The sequence below is a fragment of the Solenopsis invicta genome, chromosome 5 (assembly GCF_016802725.1).
Source record: "Solenopsis invicta isolate M01_SB chromosome 5, UNIL_Sinv_3.0, whole genome shotgun sequence".
NCBI classification, from domain to species: domain Eukaryota; kingdom Metazoa; phylum Arthropoda; class Insecta; order Hymenoptera; family Formicidae; genus Solenopsis; species Solenopsis invicta.
In genome coordinates this window covers 5819327-5839110 of record NC_052668.1, presented here as the reverse complement: position 1 = coordinate 5839110, position 19784 = coordinate 5819327, and the positions used below count along the sequence as shown (strand labels likewise).

General features: G+C 41.9%; 1 protein-coding gene across 1 annotated transcript in view; it reads left to right on the top strand.

The window, feature by feature from the left end:
- LOC120357934 (insulin-like growth factor-binding protein complex acid labile subunit) overlaps positions 1-19784 on the top strand; it is a 603658-nt gene that overhangs the window by 71961 nt on the left and 511913 nt on the right. The window lies entirely within an intron of this gene.

Below are 19784 nucleotides of genomic sequence, written 5' to 3'. Positions count from 1 at the left end.
ACGATTTTTACATTATTTTTGATTTTTGCAATAGGTAGAGTATTGCAAAATATCAATAATTGCGATAATTGTAAACTATATATAAAATGTCTATGTATTGCCAAATTCTTTTCAACTATTACAGTATTGTAAAAATTTATTGCTTTTACAAAATATCTTTTTATTGTAAAAATATATTTGATTAAATGTAAGTACTTTTTGAAATTGTTGTGGTATTGTAAAAATTAATTTTATACAATTGTCGATTTGCATAAATTTATATTTTACTCAACAGTCACGTATTGCTTAAATTGTAGTACACCTGTGTAGCAATAAATAAATTTATTAGACATATCATCTGTCCTTAGGACGCTGAGTGTGCTGACGACACTGTATGTGCTGGCAGCCCAACTGATGGGGGAACTAACTAGGAAATTTATTTATTGTTACACAAGTGTAACACAATAAGCAACACACGACTGTTGCGTAAAATATAAATTTATTCAAATCGACAATTGCATAAAAACAGTAATTTTTACATTACATTGATAATTTCAAAAAATAATAATGTTTAATAAAATAGATTCTTACAATAAAATAACAATTGTGATAAATAATAAATATTTACAATAGTCTCATGATTGTAAAAAATAAATACTTTTTTATAGAAAACCATGCTTTAATACATTTTTCCACAATAATTTATATTTTGAAAGAAATATTGATTAATATATTATCGTTGGAGTTGCAAAAACTATTTAACTGTACTTTTTAAACAAGATATGTCATAATATTTTTGACAATATTATACAAAATGCATTAAATGGAACAATATTTCAAAGATAAACGTTATACTTTATGAAAACGTTAAGCATAACATTAAGAAAAAGGAAACTAATTGCAGAAAATCTTTTCTACAAAATGTAATATGATTTTTTCTTTTTGAAATTATTGCCTTAACTAATAAATAGCAAAACGGCGTTCCATAGACATCTATGTATTAGATAGGGTCGCGTATGTTGCACTAATGTATAAAAACCGTCTTACCTATATACATATCTGCCACATACCTATACCTATACTTGTTTAATACCATACTTGCGTTTAATAAACGTATAAAACAATCCAGTTCTTATCGGGTTTATTGTGAATAGTCGACTAATAATCATTTATATATTAACTATTAAAAATAGTGTGCTAATAATTATTCCAAATAACCTGATTAAGAAATCAATAATTATTCCATAAAAGAACTAATGGGGAATGATTATTGCAAATAATCTTATTATGAAATCAATAATCACTCATTCAAAAACTATTAGAAAATGATTATTGCGAATAATCCAATCATTAGATGCTACATAATCACTATTAGAGAATGAATAATCACTATTGTAAGTCAATAGTGATTATTGGCTTTCCAATAGTTTATTTCCGTAAGGGCAGATTCAATCTCGACAGAGTGAAACAGTAAACAAAAAAAAAGATAAATGTTCTACTGTTCTAATGTTCTAGTTTATCCTTTTTTATCTCCGTCTCTAGTAAGACGGCAAAGACGTGGAAGCGCATTCACGAGTCGAATGTAGACAGACCTGATGTAAAGTCTGATTTATAAAGAGAATATGTTGTTTTTTGAAATAACTGCTGTATTTACTTATATAATATATAATAAAAGTAAATATCTTAAATTTAATCCAATCTAAATGTATTCTTCCCAAAAAATGTATGAAATCTTTAAATTGCGCTATTTATAAAGAGAATATGTTGCTCTTTGAAATAACTGCTGTATTTACTTAAAAATAAATATCTTAAATTTAATCCAACCTAAATGTATTCTTCCCAAAAAATGTATGAAATCTTTAAATTGTGCCATTTATAAAGAGAATGTGTTGCTCTTTGAAATAATTGCTGTACTACTTTTAACAAATAAAATGCAAGTGATAGTATCTTTATTTTTTAAATAAAATCCAAGTGGTATCTTTAATTCCTCTCTAAATAAAATTCGAGTGATACTATTTGTGTATTTCTATTGAAAAATTTTTCTGTTTTAACCTAAGTAGATGTACTTAATTTTAAAAAGTTTCAAAGGAATATATAACATTTAATCTTAAAGAATTAAGAAAGAAACCGAAATGAGAAAGTTTTATTAAAATATAAAATTTTTTAACTATAAAAAATTGCCGCTGCTAGATGTTTAAATATCTAAATAAAATGTTGTAAAATATTTATTATAATAGTTATGGTAACTTAGATAATTATAATAATTTACAATGTTACTTGTAAAAATTATAATGATTTACAATATTACTTGTAAAAGAAACAAGTGTTGAAGAAATTTACTCATTAACTTACTTCGCGTAATTACTTTATTTTATAACGCATATCTTACAAGTGTTACATTTATCGCATTCTTTCTTATGTCAATTCTTTTCATTGCTTTTCTTATCTAGCAGCGGCAATTTTTTGTAGTTAAAAAATTTTATATTTTAATAAAACTTTCTCATTTCTGTTTTTTTCTTAATTCTTTAAGATTAAATGTTATATATTCCTTTGAAACTTTTTAAAATTAAGTACATCTACTTAGGTTAAAACAGAAAAATTTTTCAATAAAAATACACAGATAGTATTACTCGAATTTTATTTAGAAAGGAATTAAAGATACCACTTGGATTTTATTTAAAAAATAAAGATACTATCACTTGCATTTTATTTGTTAAAAGTAGCACAGCAATTATTTCAAAGAGCAACATATTCTCTTTATAAATGGCGCAATTTAAAGATTTCATACATTTTTTGGAAAGAATACATTTAAGTTGTATTAAATTTAAGATATTTATTTTTAAGTAAATACAGCAGTTATTTCAAAGAGCAACATATTCTCTTTATAAATGGCGCAATTTAAAGATTTCATACATTTTTTGGGAATAAGTAAATACAGTAGTTATTTCAAAAAGCAACATATTCTCTTTATAAATGGCGCAATTTAAAGATTTCATACATTTTTTGGGAAGAATACATTTAGGTTGGATTAAATAAATAAAAAATATTTATTTTTAAGTAAATACTACTTGAGTTAGAAATAGGAAGATTTTTCAATGAAAATGCAGAAATACAATCACTTAGGTTTTGTCTAGAAATTAAAGAGAGTACCACATGGGTTAGCATAGAAAAATTTCTTTGTTAAAATACAGAAACAGTACCATTTGTGTTTTTAGGAAAAATTAAAGATAAGGTGCGCGCACACACATAAATACCGCCTTTTTTTACCTTTTTTTGAAAAAGTAATTTTGTACTGATATTACGCGTTTTGTAGTGTTAAGCAATAATATACTTTTGTAGACTTAAAGTTAAACGTAATTACCACATAGGTTAGCATAGAAAAATTTTTCTGTTAAAATACAAAAATAGTACCACTTGGGTAAATACTACTTGGGTTAGGAATAGGAAGATTTTTCAATGAAAATGCAGAAATAGAATCACTTAGGTTTTGTATAGAATTAAAGAGAGTACCACATGGGTTAGCATAGAAAAGTTTCTCTGTTAAAATACAGAAATAGTACCACTTGCGTTTTTAGGAAAAATTAAAGATAAGGTGCGCGCACACACATAAATACCGCCTTTCTTTTACCTTTTTTTGAAAAGGTAATTTTGTACTGATATCACGCGTTTTGTAGTGTTAACCAATATTTATTTTTTTTGTAATAAAATATTTATTTACTACCAACTTTTTCTAAAAATAATATATCTTTAGCACCCCTAGGCCATTGCTTTTTTGTAACTTGCATATCATCACTTTAAAACCATTTGCCAGATGATCCTTCTCTACACATACTTGTAAAGTGACCGTTTTGGATACATGAACCGTGATGAAATACAGCATTTATAACTTTAAACTCTTGACCAGATATTAATATTTTACTTGTCGGAACAGCAGTTAAATTCAATTTTTGTGGTACCTTCTCTAATACATCGTTTTGTAATGAAAATAAAATTAAACGGATAATAAATATCTGTTTGGTCCATGTTATTTCATTCTTAATTGACATATTTTCTCCACAACGTTCACACAATTTCTCAGAATCAGACAAACGTAAAAATGAAATATTCAGTAAATCATTAAGATTAATACTTTTTTTCTTCACATTGCTAATAGGAATTGAAAGGATCACCTGATTATAATTATTAGCATTTACGTAACTACATATTTTACATCGACTAGTAGAAATAACTTGATGTTCTACCAAATTTTTTATAAAATCATGTTTTGTACAAAGAGCGTTAAGAAAATCAAACGCATCTCGTTTAGTATCAGTTGAAAAATAGTCTCCTAAATCTTTTCGTGTTGTACAGGTATTCAAATTGCGCATTCCGTTTTCATATCGATGCGCTAATGTACTTAAAACATCCAAATTATCAAAATTAAACAATTGTTTTCTAATAATATTTAAATGGAATATACATTGCAATGGAGCATTCGCATAGCACGAAATTGTCAGTATTTTTGAAACCATGTATAATCCAATTACCAAAACTCTGTTCAACTTGTTTTTGAGCTGATTGTTGAACGGAAATAATTGTTTTCTCTAATGTACATCTTTAACTTTACGGTAACGTTCTTTCGATACATTAATAATTTTTGCTTCTGGTTTATTTAACTTCTTTAAACGATTATGTTCGACAATCGCTTCTTCACTGGCTACTACCGACGAAGGATCATAATTAATCAAATGCAATCCATCTAAAGACGTTACTCGAGATAAAGCAACATTTGTCTGACCCCAACTAAATATCGAGTTACCTATGTCCATAATGGCATTTTGTAAACTTAAACCTTGACTTTTATGAATGGTGATACCATAACTTAAAGTTAACGGAAATTGTTTTCTAATAACATATGCTCCATCCATGACTGGAAACTTGACATTCAGTCTTTCAATTAAATATTCTGAACCAGACGGCAAAAGAAGTTTGACCCCTTCAATGTAATCAGTTGACGTATCCTGTACAACTGAAATAACTGTAGCAATTGTGCCATTTACAAGGCCCAAACTAGCATCGATATTGCGTCTTATCATTACTTTTGCTCCAATTTTAATTGAAATTTGTTTGGAAAGGCCAGCTGTTCTACTAGTATCTTCATCATTATTCGACAATACATTTTTAACTTTTTTCTTTATATATGGAATACAGTCAATCTCATCGTCAGCAATTAATAATATTTCTTTTGAAGCAATACGACTTAACATCGCAGTGTTAAGAACGTTACACATATGACAAGTAGGTAATAAACAAACGGTATCAGAAGGCAAACTTTCAATAAAATCACATATTTCGTTTAATCTTGCTTTGAAAGATTCACCTTTAAAAGATAATTTTCTTTTTTCAAGAATGTCACAATCAGAATTCGTCGATAAACCAATACGAATTCTCGAGAGTAATTCACGATAAGATACGTCTCCTTGTTGACGCATATTGATCGTTAATTCATCATACTCGAATAAAGTAGTCCATAAATTAACAGCATTTAAGGAACCAAGAAACTTTTGAATTTTTTCATTCGATAATTTGACAAAGGCAGGTTCTTCGTGTATGAAGCAAATCTCCAAATAAAAGAATATGCTTTTGACCAAACCAGCCATCATCACAATCAGTAGTATCAAATATTTTACATAATCGTAGATGTATATACAACAAAGTCAAATTAGATATCACTGATACTTCGTCAATTATAAAAAGGACGACATCTTTGAGATCAGCTCGTAAAACTTTCAATACATGATCAGCTAATTGTTTATACTTGGGAGTATGACCATGTTCAACAGGTAATTGAAGCAATCTATGTACTGTCAAACCATCTACATTAAGCGCTGCTATACCGGTAGGTGCCGCTATAGCAGTATCCTTGTTGAGATTTTATCCAACATTTAATAGTTTTAATTAAGAAACTTTTACCAGTGCCTCCTTCTCCACTAACGTATAATCGTAGTAACGATTTTTCATTTGACATTACAGTACTAGTGACTCTATCAAATACTCTTTTTTGGTCTACATTCAGTTTTGAAATCATTTGAGACATATCGACCTCTTCGTTACATTTATTACCAAGATCTTTAAAATCTTGCATTGCCTCACCAGCTTGAACATTTTGAACACCTATCGAGTTATCAGGCTCATCCTGAGACACATGATGTTGTTTTTCGTCTAATTGTTGTTGAACTAATTCCTTCGCAGTTTCGAATGCTTTTTTCAATTCTTCCATTCTTTCGTGATACTGCAATGCCTCAACGAGATGTAATTTTACAGTGTGAAATGATTCCGCATAAGTATCACAACCATTTTTAAGCTCTTCTATTTTCCGCCATGGTTGAAACATAAGAAGTAATGCAAAGAAATAATCTTCTGGCCTAGTATTGATATCATATCTATAATGATTAATAAGATATGCACGCTGTCGCCGTTTAAGATAATAAACATTATCTATCTTGTAAAATGTAATATTTTTACTTTTTGGTTTGATTTTCGTAATATCATGCCATTGTGCAAATTTATATAAAGACATAGATTCAAATTCCTTCGGTCTATTCGGATAATGATTGTCTATCATAGATGGACAAAATATGTCTTTTGATTCTTTATCAAGAGCTTGAACTTCCTTACAACTTTTGACTCTTCTGTATCGTATTTTATTAACATCTAGCCATTTAATAGTCGTTGCTGGATCAGTTCTGTATAAAGAAATGCCTAGCAATGTATCGGCAGCTTCAAGAGCTCCACATTCCCTATGATTTAAGAATTGTAAACCAACGTTCCAGAGACAACTTGCCACTGATTTATTTTTCTGATCTTTACTCTTAAGGATATTTTCAGATAATTCACACTTGCTTGCTTTACTTACATACTGAGTAACGTACCAAGTAAGCAATGTTGAGTTTTCACCAACAAATTGTATATCCATATTTCCTTCCCACGCAGTAAGAACAACAGGATCATAATCATTTACATAAACTTCATTATCTGTTCGAGGAAGATCATAAAGCCTACTTCTATGCTTTAATTTTTTTCTACCTGCTATCGAACTTACAACGTCTTTCATGATTAACGTTTCCGCAATAACACGAGGAAAACCAAAACGACATACACGAATAACTTTACGCCCCATTTTCTTAGAACGAAGACAATAATTGTTAAGTTTGTGTAATTGATACGTATTGACTCGTTCATACAATCTTGGAGAAATATTTTTATCCGGCATTTTACAACTTACATGTTGTAAAATAAATTTGGCAACATCTTCAACAGATGATTCACCAATAATTGGAGCATCTTTTATTCAAATTAACAGATGAAAGTGTTGGATGCCTCTGCCTTGATATTCTCACCGCCAAAAGTAATGTGTAACTTCTCCGATCGGATGATCTTCGGAACAAATAAATTCAAGCATCGCCCGAAATTTATTATCGAGAAATCTCGATGTTGACACGGGATCTCTGGCAACAAGAACACTGATACAAGACGAATCATTATGCCATCCATTTACTTCACGAATATATTTACCTAAATCATTCCACTCCCATTCGCCAGGACTCAATGTTACAAACCATGTCACTGGTCCGTAATGTTGTACCATACAATTTAAATCACTTCGTGGTTTACGCCAGTACTGTTCCGTATTTCTCAGAGTGGAGAATATCGTGCTCAAGTTAGATTCTAATAATTCTTTGTGCATTGCTTCTAAATATTGCACAGCCGTATACTGATCTCGTTACATTGAGTTTATGGTAAATACCACGACTCAATTCACGATTATTTGCGTTATTTAATAAATAAAATAAATACTGTTGATTTAATCTGTATCGAGGGTGTTTAGATGTCAAACGACATTTAATAAATTCGTGATCATGAAGTTTAATCTGTCTAGTTTCATGTTGTCCATTAACACCAAAAGGATATAAATCTGGGAAACACAACAGATCTAAAGATTTTTCACGATTATCCAAAGGTGAATCTTCAATTTTTAACATTTGATATAACGCAGCAGCACTTTCACGCGATTTCTTTTCATACAAAGCGTGAATAGTATACTGTTCGTAATAACCTTTTTTTTTTTTTTTATCGGGGAGAAAATGCTCATAGCACCTCAGGTTGGCTAGACCTGAGAGTGTGGGACTCGGGCTCGAGTACCCCGACGGCACTGCCGCTCGCGCGACAGAGACGACGGGGGCACCGGCCCGCCTACCTCACTAAAAACCCACCGAGCCCACCTCACCCCAGTGTGTGGAGGGGACCGGGAACCCGTGCAGGATACCGTCCGGTCCCCCCACAGGGGTTGGAGCGTGAAGCTCCCCGACGCGCCAGTTCGTCGAGTTGGGAGTCGGGCTTTGCTGGCCCAGCCGAGATACGTCAGCTGAGTGGGCCTAGCCCGACCCCGGGGGTGCGGAGCGAGGCATCACGCACCCCCGCGCCCATTTAGGGCCATGAGGTTGCTCCCGACATATCGCCGGTGCGAGCCCCACGCCCAGGGACGAGCGGTCGCCGCCGCCCGCCCCACCTCCTCCCGTCCACGGCGCTCCGTGGCCGGACCGGCCGCCGGGGGACTAACCTCGCCCGGCAATCGGCCCCATCAGCCTGGAACCCCGCCCCGCCACATTCCCCGAGCGCTGAGGGCAGAAACGGGACGGGGCCCGAGGAACGACGGATTTACCGCCGCTTCCCCTTGCCGAGGACGGGCGGCCCAGGAGAGGGCGTCATAGGTGCACCTTCCCCAGGCCTCACCCTCCCCGAGGCTCTACTCCCCCTCCCCTCCCTCTGCGGGAGTGGAAGGGGGAGGGGTGAGAGCATCACCCTGGCCTCGGGGAGGGTCTCCTCCGACTTGCGGCTCGACACACTGGCAGCGTCTGAAACGCTGCCATCGTCGACCGCCTTCTCGACCCTATAGGTCTTGGCTGGCGGGGACTCAGCCCCGGACCCCGACGAGTCCGAGGGGGACCCCGGCAGCTCGACGTCGCCGGCTGAGGGGGACCCTTCTGCGGGAACCCCCCCAGCCGGGGACGCAACCCCGGAGACGGCAACCGGCCCCGCCGGCCCGCCGCCCCCAACGGCCTGAGCGCCGTGGGCAGCGTCCGTCGTCCGGCGGAGACGGAGGCCGCTCCACCTCCATCTCGTCGCACCTCCCCCTATCCGGGAAGATGCGACGAGGCCCCCAGGGCGCCCTAGCCCTGGGGGGAATTTTGGGGCAGCCCGCCCCACCGGGCTGGTGGGCGGACGCCCTCCCCCTGGAGGCACACTCGGGACAGTGCGGCTGGTTCGCGCACTGAGCCCGAGTGTGGCCCTCGCTCCCACAATTGAAGCAGGCCCGGGCCCGGTCCGATAGACCGGGACACCGGTTCTGCGTATGGCCCTGAGCCAGGCAGCGGAAACAGCGCTGTGAAGGAGCCTTGAGCACCTCCACGCGCGCCGCCGCCCAGCCCAGGGCCACCCGCCCTGCCTTGGCGAGCTTCGCAGCCGCCGCGACCGGGCACTGCACGATGACAGAGCCCAAGCCGCGGCGACCGCGAATTATACCGCCCACCTTTATATCCATGGCGCTGCAGTCCCCTGCGCCGGCCACTGCCTCGGCCACCTCTTCCGGTGTCGCGGAGTCGAGGAATCCGGACACGCGGACCCCCACCCTCCGAAGAGGGCAGGTGATCCGAACGCCCGGACCCCCCGCCACGCGTGACATCTCAGCCGCCAGGCGTTCGGCCGCCGGACGGCTGTCCCTACCGGGGAACTCCAACAAGAGTCCCTCCATCTGGGAGACCCTGACGTTGGGGCCCACGCCCTGAGGGAAGTAATCCCTCAGGTTAATGGCCGATGTGGCCTTTTTTATTACCCCCGATAGGGAGGCGACGTCCCGGTCCACCGCTACCGAGATCACGGAGGACCTCGGGACCCGCCTCCCCACCTTTGCCGAGGCAGTGGTCCCCGCCTTGCTCGGCGGTACCGGCCCACTTCCTGAACCCCCCGACTTTTTCCCCCTTTCTTCTTTTTGCCGGGCCGTGGCCCCGGCGAGGGGGGACGCGATAACCTCGCAGCCCCCCGCCGGCGCCCCAGCACCAACGGCGGCCGGCCGAGGGAGGGCACAATCTCGGCCGCCTTTAGAGGGTGCAGGGGCGGAAGCCGGCTTCTTCGCCGGCGCCCTCCCCGTTGTAGCAGCCCTCCTCTTCTCTTTCTTGCCCACCACGGCCGCCCACCCCGGCCCGTCCGAAGACGGAGCCGGTGCAGACGGGGCCCATGGCCCTGTAAGCCAGGGTCATAACGGCCTCCCGAGCGAGATGTGTGCATCTCTTCATTTGCCCGGACAGGGCACCTGCATGCCGCGACCGAACACGCTTCGCACCAGCGCCGGCCAAGGCTGGAGCTGGAACAGCCCCAGCCTCGACCCGCGCCAGGCGCCTCTCCATTTCCCCCATCGACTCCGACATCCGCCCCAGCATCCCGAGCACTCTCTCCTCGAACGGAGGCCGAGGAGGAGAGGGGTCGGGGACAGGAACGGCGGCCGGAGCCGGCGGGGGCTGGGAGGATTCTCCCCCCTCGGTGCGGGGTGCAGTCGAGGATCCCGATCCGAGCATGAGTGCTCTCCTCGCGACCCCCAACTGCCCCCGCAGCTCCTCGACCTCGGCGCGGAGGAGTCGATTCTCCTCCTCTCGCACCGCTGTCGAGGCTTCCTCCTCTCCGTCATCCCTCCCGAGACGGCCCATGGCCCTGTAAGCCAGGGTCATAACGGCCTCCCGAGCGAGATGTGTGCATCTCTTCATCTGCCCGGAGATGGCACCCTGGATGCCGCGACCCGAGTCGAGGCCGGTGCACCTTGCCCGAGCTTTCTCCACCTCGAGCAGCCACCCGTCCGCCAAGCCGGCCAGATCGGTCGTGGTGCTGCGATGGATAACCCCGATCTGCCTGTCCAGCTCCCGACGTTGTTCGGGAGTGAACAGGGTCGGGGGGATCCTAATACGTTGCCGCGGTCGCCTGTCGAACCCCCACCGCGCGAATTCGCCCTCCGACTCAGAGCTATCGCGTATCACGTTAGCCCTGAGTCGTCGGGCCCTAAACCCTTCCATGGGTACCCCCTGGAGGCGGTCCTCTATGTCCGCCCCGTCCGAGAGCGGAGACGGAGACCTGAAAGGTCCCGTCCCGTCCAGACGGGGACGGCCACGCGCCCGCTTCTTCCCGCGCTGCTCCCCGGATTCGGCGGGATGCCCCGGGATATCCGGGGTCACCACCACCTCCTCCGAAGGCTCAGCCGGAGGGGCGACCGGCTCCCTGGGGCCCCCGGTCATTATATCCTCCTCCTCCTCCTCGGACCGATCCATGTCCTCGGGGGCGCCCCGGGTGGGCTCACCGGGTGAGTTATCCTCACCCTCGCCCCCCGGGCCACCTCCGCGGATGCGGATCGGCGAGCGCGAGCGCGATCGGCGCGCATCCATGCCTCCGCCAGGCCGCCCGGCTTCCGCCGCACGGCGACCGCCGGACAACCGGTCCGGAGACAAGGAGCGCGAGCGACGCTTCCCGCCACCGAGGCCCCGTCCACTGATGTCCGCCTCGCGGCGTCCACCGGGTGACTGGCCCGGAATCTCCTGGGTGGGGGCACCTCGGCCTTGTCGGCCGGCTCCACCCTAGGCCTCCCACCAGGCGGCGCGGCGTTCCCATCTCCGGTGCCCGAGGCGGGGGCCGCGGCCGGTTTGGCCGGCTCAACCCCGCACTCGTCATCCGAGGACGAGATATGCACGCCGTACTGCGATTCGGAGGAGTCATCCCTCTGAGAATCGCTGTTTTCTTCAGAGGAGCCGAGGTCGTCGCTGTCCCAGTAGAGCTCTTTGTCCAGCTGTTCCAGCGCCCGCAGCTCCCTGGGAGTCGCCCGGTCAACGTCGGGCCCGTAGCGCTCACGCAGTTGCGCGAGACGCGCCGAGCGCGCCGCAGAACGGGGGTCCCCCTCACCGGTTCCCACAGTAGCCCTGTAGTCGGCGGAGCCTGTGGGCACTCCGCGCGACCGCCCGTCGCTCGATGTCGACAGGGGGGGACCCGGGACACTAGCCCCCCCGTGCCGGCCCTGGGGTGTCCGATCACCCCTGGGCGGTAACTTTTCTTTTCGTCGACCATGTATTTCATAATGGGGTCTTGTTTATCGAGGGGAACCCCACCCTCGCCCCGGGGCCTACTCGGGCCGACGTCCGGGGACCGTCGGCCCGAGGCCGTCATGGACGACGAGTCAAACCGAAGGGCGGGGGGACGGCCCGGGAGGCCCCGGACGAGCGCAAGCACCCGCCAGGGATCACCCCGGACCGGCACCCCCACCCAGGCAGCACGCTGCCGACCAATTAGAGAAGCTGGCGCCTGAGACACGGAGCGCCGCCTCGCTGTTACACGGAACGACACCCCGCGCCACAGACGCCACCCTTGGATTTTTTATAGAGGTTTACTCCTCGCAGCCCGGGCGGTGAGGCCCGGGCCACCGGTCCATCCCGCACGTAATTTCAGCACGTGATGGATTACGGTATACCAGCTGGGGCGACAGGGTGGCTGAAGTCCCTGAGTCTGCGACCTACGAGAGACCGCAGACCCCCTAGCGAGCTCGGGAACCGCAGGAACGCCAATTCCTGTATCTGGAGTCGTTGCAGAGCCTCGGGAGGCCCCGAAACGACTTCAGACCCCTACGGGGTGTTCGTAATAACCATCATTGTTATCAGTAACCTTTTTCTTTTTTTTACATGGGGAAATCCTCATAGGATACCCCTCCCTTCCGGGGGGAAGGGAGGCGGTTATGCCGGACTTTTACCGGCTAAAACCCCATGGTGGTCCCCTTTACATGAGACATGGGGGGCGCCCCGGGATTGCTAAGGCATACTCTCAACGGGCGCCCCCCGAGCCCCTTCCCCTCTCCTGTGGGAGAGGGACGTCCTAACTGGAGACCGTTGCGGGACCACCACGCAACGGTCTCCCCTACCGTGGAGCTGCGTGCAATGGGATAGGGTGCCCCCGCACCCCATCCCTGCAGCTCCTATCTGTCTCCGGGCTGGAGGGCCAGGCGCATCGCCCGTTCCTCCCTCCAGCCCGGGACTATTTGGGGGAGTTTACGAGGCCCGAGCGTACGCTCGGGCTCTCCTCCCCGGCCTCTTTTTTCGGCAGGGAACGGCGTTCGGGGCCGACTCCCTCCTTCTCTCTTCGCTCTCCTTCTGCGAAATGACAGACTCGCAGAAGGAGAGCGCGGCTGCCCAGCTCTCCTCCCCTTCGAGCATGGCACGCACCATGCTCTCCAGGGAGAAGTCAGCCTGGTTGATCTCCAGGGCCCCGAGTAGGACCCGACGGTCAGCTTCCCACGCCGGGCATTCCAGCATGGTGTGATCCGCCGAGTCCACCGGAGCCCCACAGTGGTGGCACACACTGGTGGGTTCCCTGCCTATTCGGTGCAGGTACTCACCGAAGCAACCATGCCCGGTGAGCACCTGCCCCAGCCTATATGTGAGGGATCCGAAACGTCGCCGGCCAACCCATTCCATCAACACGGGCCCGATGGCACCGACGACGCGAGAGCCTGGCCTATCAGGGGACAGGCCCTCACCCCAGTCCTCGACAGCACACCTCCTTTTTTGGAGACGCCACACCTCCTGCTCTTTGCGTGTCCAGAGCGCCCCGGGGACCCGAAGGCGCGCGCGCTTCTCTTCGTACGCATGTGCGTACACGCGCGCCTTGAGCACCCACGGGAGCGCTCCGGCCACCAGCATCGCCGCCACGGTGGCGATGGTCCGGTAGCCCCGCGCGGCACGGACGACCAGCCCTCGCTGAGCACTTTATAGGAGCTCTTTCAGGCGACGGCTGGCTGCCACATCAGCGTACCACACGGGGGCGCCGTACAGCGCCATAGACCGGACCACGCCGAGGTATAGGCGGCGAGCTCCTCCTCCAGGTCCCCCGAGATTGGGCATCAGCCTGCCAAGACTGGCAGACGCCGCCCGCACTCGGGGAACTAACCGCAGGAAGTGCGGCACAAAGCTCCATCTACTGTCGAGGATGAGACCCAGATACTTCATCTGGGTCCCAATTGGGACTCGGACTCCCTCCACGGTAAGCTGGGCCCCGCGCGGTGGTCCTCTCACCCGAGGTCCGGCGAACCAGACGACCTCGGTCTTTTGGGGAGCCACGCGTAGGCCCAGCATCCGTATTCTTCCCACCAGATGTGCCACCCCAGCCTCAGCGAGGCGAGTGGTGCTCCTCCAATCTTCCCCCCAGGCCAGGAGTAGTGTGTCATCCGCGTAAGCCACTAAACCCAGCCCTCGAAGGAGGGCGCCCCGGAAAACAGTTATAGCCGATGTCCCACAGGAGCGATCCAAGGACCGATCCCTGCGGAACACCCCGTTGGATCCCCCGTTTATGGGGCACCCCATACCGCCCCAGGTAGCATATACCCCTGTCCAGGAGGTAGTCCCCGATCACTTTCTGCATATACGCCGGCACTCGGTGAAACCGGAGCGCCTGACATATACACTCCCACGGAAGGGTGTTGAAGGCGTTGGCTAAGGCGTTCAACAAAAGCGTCAACGTCTTGCTTTTATTGGTGCTGTGAAAAGTACTTTTTGAGAAATATCATATTGTGGATCTAGAGAAAAATACTCAATTACATTTCTTTCGAGAATTTTTAACAAATGTGAACGCATTAACGTATGTTCATAACGTACTTCTTCAGGTTTAATGTTAATAATAATGAAACTGAAAAAGCTATGGCAAAGACACCACAATCATTGCAGTTCGGTTGTTGTTGCACATTAGGAAATTTTACAGGATTGTTTTCGAAATCATACGTTGGAAATAATCTTTCCAAAAATTGCTCATGTTGTTTGTGCAATGTTTTATTATTTAAAGAATCATATATAAATATATTCTTTTTATTGTAAAAACTACATACCCAATGTCCATCTAATGAACTTGACGAACTATGTAATATTTGTATATATTTTGTATCTTTTGACACAGGTTGTATTGTATCTAATAATTGTATTCGGAATGTTTCAACAGGTCTATAGTCCGAATAATTTGCTAAAAGTCGATGAAAATGATCTATATGACTATCCGTAAACCATTCACCTCGGATAATTATATCTTTATCGGCAGGCATTAAAGTAATATTTTTTGTTTTCACAGACATTTTATTAAAAATGGTCTTGTGTCGACGCACAGCAGTCAATTTTTAAAAGCACACTATAGCCTTTTATCAGCGCACAGCAGCCGATTTTTAGAGGCGCACAATAGTAGCTTAGTATCAGCGCACGGCAGCCGATTTTTATAAGGGCAAAATAACCTTGTATCAGCGCACAGCAGCCGATTTTTAGAGGCGCACAATAGTAGCTTAGTATCAGCGCACAGCAGCCAATTTTCAGCACACTATAGCCTTGTATCAGCGCACAGCAGCCGATTTTTCGAGGCGCACAATAATAGCTTAGTATCAGCGCACAGCAGCCGATTTTCAGAAGCACACTATAGCCTTGTATCAGCGCACAGCAGCCGATTTTTCGAGATGCACAATAGTAGCTTAGTATCAGCGCACAGCAGCCGATTTTTAGAGAGGCACGATAATAATCTTTTATCAGTCGGGGTACAGCCGCCGATTTTTAAAAACGCATAACAATATAACTATATCCTTGACACCTTTTTAAGAATGAGAAAGAAATTTAAAAATGCACAACTATATCCTTGAAAGTTTTTTAAAAATAAGAAATGGATAAAGAAAAAAAAATAAGAGAAAAGAGAATAAATACTTACCTATCAGTGTAGAAATCTAAAACAACTTACCTATCAGTGTAGAAATATAAAACAATTATTTTAATTACATTATTGATGTACAGGTTTATTTAAAATTTACGTATATAATATATAAAACGAAGCAATAACTATTAAGGCTCCTATCTACTCGGCGCGGCCATATTGAAGACGTGACGTCAGAAGCGTGAAATAGCGTGAAATAAAAAGTAATTTTGTCCGACGTGCTATTTGTAAATAAAGACAATTTGGATGGATAAAACAGACTAATCAGATGGCTTTAAAATACTTGTAAAAATGGATAAAGACTATCCTTTTTCGCCTTTCGTCAGTAAATAGTCGTAAAAAGCACGTAAAGCTTATATTCAGACAGGAAAACACACGGATAGCTATTAAAAGAAGTTAAAAATGCGTTTTTATGTATAAAATGCAAAGAAACTTTACTTGCGGTCTATTTTTATTAATACAAATTTGATAAATACGAGACAAGTCATTTTCACAATAAAATACATAATAACAAAATGACAACATGCACGACAACATATATATATCATTGTCATTCTGTCATGTTTCACGCCTAATAGTTTTAATTTTGTCCGCGACGGAATGTCGCTACCGTCAATGCGAAGTTCTCGGCTGAGATGCCAGAAGCCTTAAAGTAAGATTGGTATTTTTTAGTAAATATAAAAAAATTGGCGCAAGACGCGACCGCACCTCTTGATAAAATTTTTGACATCACATTCATAATAATCAGCAACCTTAAAAACCCCTAGAGATAGATTTTAAACTAAATTAGGCAAAATTTTATGCAACAAATTTATAAATAAATATATAATTTTTTTAATATTCTTAACTTCTTAATTAAATCCTTGATTCAATCAAAACAACAGTGTAATCCAATCAATCAATAAATCAAAGACACAAATTATTTTATATTTTCATAGAAAATTATTAATTTTTTTTATCACATTAACTTTTCATAGAAGTGAGATTTATAGCTTTAAAAATCTCTCCAGCACATGCTCTCACGACTCGAGTTCTTCTCCGAATCTTCTGCATTTTTTTCTTTTACTCCTTCCCAGTATCTCCCCTCTCTTAGCTTGTTCCCCATCCTAAATCTCGCTCTTCTTATCATTCTTTCCTCTTTTTTTTTATTTAAATGTTCTTACTACTTTCGACCTTTATTTTATTATATATCTTGTTATAAACTTTCTTACATCTGTATTGCTTTATCCTCTTTCCTTTATTCTTCCTTTATCATTATCCCTCTTTTTCTTCTTCTCTAAATTTTTTTCTGTTCTACCGCAAATCCTCTTTCCTCAAAGAATCTTTTTCTACTTTCTTTCCACCTTGATCTTTTTCTCAACTTTCCTTTTCTTATCTCCATTAGACATCTTCTCGCTAACTCACTCCCGCTTCCATGTATCAATTTTTCTCGTCCCATTTAATTTCCTCTCTTAACATGTACCTTGGTGTTCTCCAATTTAATCCTAGTGTTTATCTTACGTATTTTTCTTGTATCTTTTTCACCACCTTTTCCCTCTCTTCCCAACCCCATATCTTCTCCCCATATAGCATTATACTTTCTCTACCTCTTCCTCCTTCTTTTCTGAATCCTCATTTTATACTTCCTTCACCTCTTTCTCCTTCTTTTCTGAATCCTCATTATTTTACTTTTGTTCACACTGACTGTCAGCTTCTTCCTTTCCATATATTTTCTTATTCTTATCATTTTTCTCATCTTCCCTTTTTCTTTTGTCAACAGTACTACATCATCCTTTAATGTGTTATAACTATATTATGGACAACTATTTCGTAAATCATAAATAACTCATAAACACCCAGTTACATAATTTAATATAAATTTATTAGGATTTCGACTTAATCATACTGAAATGTAGAGATTATTTCACCTGTTCAACCACAATAAAAAAATTTTTAACTCTTAAATTTTTTTATACAAACATATACTACGTTTACACGGTCCAATTTACGTCGAAGTTATAACATTGGTATTATGCTACTGGTCAATCATAAGTATTCCTCTGAAGAATGGAAAGATTTTGATTGGCGAGTTTTCTAACATCGATATTATAACTTCGGCGTAAATCAAACCGTGTAAACGTAGTCATTCTATCGCTTAGATTGTAGTTATTTTTTTTGTAATTGGCGCAATTAAAGATTTCACACGTTTTTTGGAAATACGTGTCACTTATTATAAATTTTAAAGTTTGAATTGAAAGAATGCTGAACATATTTTTTTTACCGACTAAAAACGATTAATTTTTGCAGACGCCGTTCTTCTAATTTCATTTCATTTACAGTTTCAAAATATTTCTCAATTAAAGTATAGACATTAATGTACCTCACATAATTTAATAAATCATAATTAAACACCGAGTTATGTAATTTCATAATACTAAAAAAGTTCAATTAATAACTGAAGAACATTTTTGAATTTCTTAATAGTAATTCTTAATTTTTTAAATAACGTATAACACGGGCTCAATTAGGACATATTATATTTTGTATAAAATATATACCCACACAGCACATTTATCCAAAAGACGTCCCAAGGACGTTATTTGAACGTCCCATGGACGTATCTAGATCTGTTCTGTGTGGAATACCATTTGAAACAATATTTCATTGAAAACTAATGAAATGAAATTGAGACGCTGAATACAATAACACGGATATTCAAAAAGCTCTAGAGATAAAAATTATCGCGTACCTAATTGGGGCCATCCAAAAATGTGCATATAATTATTGCATTTGAGTATTATTTATTATTATGTCGCTATAATTTTTGAATGAGCGTTATAGAATATTTCATATTATTTGGCGACATGATGAATGTAAAGGTTGAGTAAATAAATTTTATTCTACATGTTGTGATAAAGAATAGAGATTATTTAGTATTAATTAAAGATTGTATTGGATCTATTTTTAAAGTAGCTGGATAAGAAATTATTTCAATAAGAAGTAGACATATGCTCTAATGAAAATATAATTAAAAAATAATGAAAAAAATCTGAAGTTTTTTATTTAAGTACTTTAAATAGAAGAGAACAGGGTAATATGGCACCCATTTTTATTGTATTGAATAACTTTGTTTATAATTAATATTTTCTATAAAATCTTGAACGATTACATTTGTCAAAGTGTTTGACAGATTGTAGACTCAAAGTAATGAAAAAAAGAAACAGTACCTTGTTACAAAATTATATATTTTATTCCATTGTTTAGAATTTTCCTGATTTAGAATTTTTCTGCGTTTAGAAACTTTAGAAATATCATTAGAAATTTTATTGAAAATATTTTATCCCTGTTTTCAATCAATAAACAACATGCAAAAAATGATATTTCTAATGTTTCTAAACACTGCTCTCTAGAATGATAATCGATTTATTGAAGAAATATTTCAATATAAAATTTTGCTTAAAAAACCATATTAACAAAATTCCATATTATTACCACATACATATATTGTTTTAACTTTGTATAACTCGAAAAGTGTACAACTGAATAAAAAGTTAAATCAAAAGTAAAAAGACCTTATAACAATTGTCAGTTATTACGTACTGGCATATTAGCATCACTAAAAAAACGGCAGGCTACTAAATGAATAAGCCCATAAGCGATTGTTAGAATAACGTCATCTAATAATAACGAAGATAATAGGGGTAACCATATTGTCGACAGTAGCCATAATACCCTCTTCTCCTCTATTAAAAGCATTGAACTATACTCTAATTGGAATGGGCACTGCCATATAACGTCCGTAAGCGGAAAACGTGATAAAAATAGCATGATGCAAGGGGCCACCTCTCTTTTTCTAAGCGTTCTCTGCGTCAGCATTCACCTTACATTCCTACTCAAAAGTTAAATTTCTTTTTTGTTTTCATGTTGATACAGCATGTAACGGAATTCGTAGAAATAAGGAAGAAATTAACTTTTACTTAAAAAGTTACTTAAAAACTTAAAAAAATATAATACAATTTTGTTTTTGTGTT